This window comes from Anneissia japonica, unplaced genomic scaffold (assembly GCF_011630105.1).
Source record: "Anneissia japonica isolate Jap-2015-1 unplaced genomic scaffold, ASM1163010v1 scaffold287825_len194363_cov185, whole genome shotgun sequence".
Lineage (NCBI taxonomy): Eukaryota > Metazoa > Echinodermata > Crinoidea > Comatulida > Comatulidae > Anneissia > Anneissia japonica.
In genome coordinates, this window is record NW_022719018.1 from 14,135 (window position 1) to 16,855 (window position 2,721).

Consider the following 2,721-nt stretch of genomic DNA (forward strand, 5'->3'; position numbering starts at 1 on the left):
AAAAAAAGTTGTGAGTGTTGATCATAATTATTATAGTATAGTTAAAGCTTAGTAAGATAGTTAGGCCTAAGTTGTCCTGGATATTAAGTAGATCAGCGTTCCGCAAACTTTTTACTTCACGGCCTATTTATGATTCCAGACACCAAGCCGCGGCCCAGCAGCCGGCCGCGCCAGGGACCAACTTACCAAATCTTGGCAAGAACTTTTGATCATAAAGCCTCCATGTATATACAATATTTTGACATCATTATCTGTTCTCTAAGTGATAAGATTTTATTGTATACAAATTAAACATTATTTTATTAAATAAATAATACCGTACATTCGTGTTTCTCCACCCCACCCTCCGACAATTGTTGATTGTTTTTTCTTTCTACCATGATTCAACCAAACACGGTTCAACCACACACGTCATAGCAGGGCCGTAGCCACGAGAAGTGAAATGGTCAGGTTGCAAGCGAAGCGCGAGCACTGATGATCAGGACTAGGGGGCCGCCAAGGGCCCCAGATCGGGGTTCAGGTTTCCGGGGCCAATAAACTGTAATATTATTGTAAACCATTAAACTGTAATATTATTAACATTAAGCCATTAAACTGTAATATTATTAACACATAACATAAAACATGTACATATCAAAATTATTATGTTTAATCTTTCTTTGTCGATGCTTGCATAAAACGTGATTTGGATCTAACATGATGATATTCATAAACAATCGAAATTCTCTGTAAACATTTAATGCTAATCATTTACAGAATGGAGTTCTTATGTTGTGGTCATATTAGACTGTAATATTATTAAAGAAGTTCATTCAACAAACAACATAAAGCATATACATATCAAATTTATTGGGTTAAAGGTCTCATGTCAGTGCATGCATAAAACGATTTCCTAATATTTTTATATCTGAGATTGGCAGACAAAATTCTCTATAGTATATACTATATACTGATTTAACGAGTGGACTTCCTTGATTTAAGAAAATATATAATAATGTATATTGAGGTACGCAAAGTTTAGTAGGTTAGAAGTTTAAAAGAGAGGATTTCCTTATGTTGTGGTCATATTAGACTAATAATATTAAAAACCATTCAACATAAAACATATCAAAATTAGAAAGTTAACTTTCTAATTCAGTGCATGAATATAACGTATTTTTGGGATATATGAGATTTACATAACATTTGAGAATGTACTGAATATAAAATCTTAAATATTTTACATTTTAACCAGAAATCTATCAGAAATACAGGGATTGATTATACTGTAAAGCCTTCAGAACCCCTGCAATACTAAAACTGGGATGCAACAGGCAGTGAATATTTCATTTTGATTTAGTGTAGATGTTTTTTACATATTTTAAATTTTATTTGAATTCTTTTTTATTTTGTATGGTCCATATGTTATATTTTCCACATACAGATAAATGAATACCTGAACTGATATTTTATGGGTTTCAGATTATTATACAAAACAGATATCATAAATCATCATTGTCCGACTGTGTGCATTGAACATGCCCAACCGTAACTTAGGCTACCGGCCTCGCTTGACACTTCACAACAAAGGGCATGTTAATTAATCTTGCACAGATTCCTCCTCATCATCATCATCTTCTTCATCATCATAATTATTAATTGTCCATAGCAAAGTAGTGAAAAAAATATGAATTCAGGGTGTATTCAATAATAGACGTCTCATAATGCACGAAGTGTATTTCAAAGAATCTAGAAAACAAATACTTTTCGAATATCTAAAATTTATCTTCCAGCGACAAAACAAGCTAGCTCTCTTCTCATGACCATCCCAATATGGGAAGCCATCTGTGCGAGCCAGGGTAAACTCTGGATCCGCGCTTGACATGTATTTAATGCTTAAAAAAGGTATATTTACAGTATATTTATTTATAGAAAATAATGTTGCATACTAGCACTATCTGGAATAAATATACAGATAAAGGCTCCCGAGTGGGCATAGACACAAAACCACTTATAATTATTCAAATAGCACGCATCATCTGGCACTTTAGCAGCGTGTGCAAGCGACTCGTTCGCTGTAACAGTGAAGCGGCTTTATTAAAAACTATTTTCTCCATGATAAAACGTCTCTTTGTTATTTTTTTTTTCAATTTCCAGAGGGCTTCGCGGCCCTCTAATGTTTCGCGGCCAAATTTGGGCCGCGGACCATAGTTTGCGGAACGTCGATCTAGAGGTACTGTTTCCTCAAATTTTCTCACCTCAGCTCCAACCATGGTGGGTCTGAGGTGCGTGTTGACTCACAAAATGTCCTCTCCCGCCACCTTTCAAAACAGATCTGTGCTCTTCCCTGGGTATGACATTAAACTCTATCGAGTCGGCTCCTGATGTTTTTAGGATGTCGATCTTGTTTTTCATGTCAATTTTTCGTGATTATGACTATTCTGGATAAAGAATGTTTTGAGCAGAGGATTCAAGGCCCGCCACCCCTCCCTTCATTTTTTTAAGGAAAAAAAAAAAGAAAAATACATTCAAATTTAAAATTTACCTCTCTTTCGAATTCCTGGATCAGGTTGTTAATTTATGATATAATTATTATTGCACTTATTTATTACACAATTTATATTGCAATTTTCACTTTATCCTCTCAAAACAGTCCTAAGAACGTTCAGATTGCGCTACTTCACAGGGGAATTCGCCCCCGGGACCCCGCCGGGGTCATACGTAATTCGCATAACGGCTCCC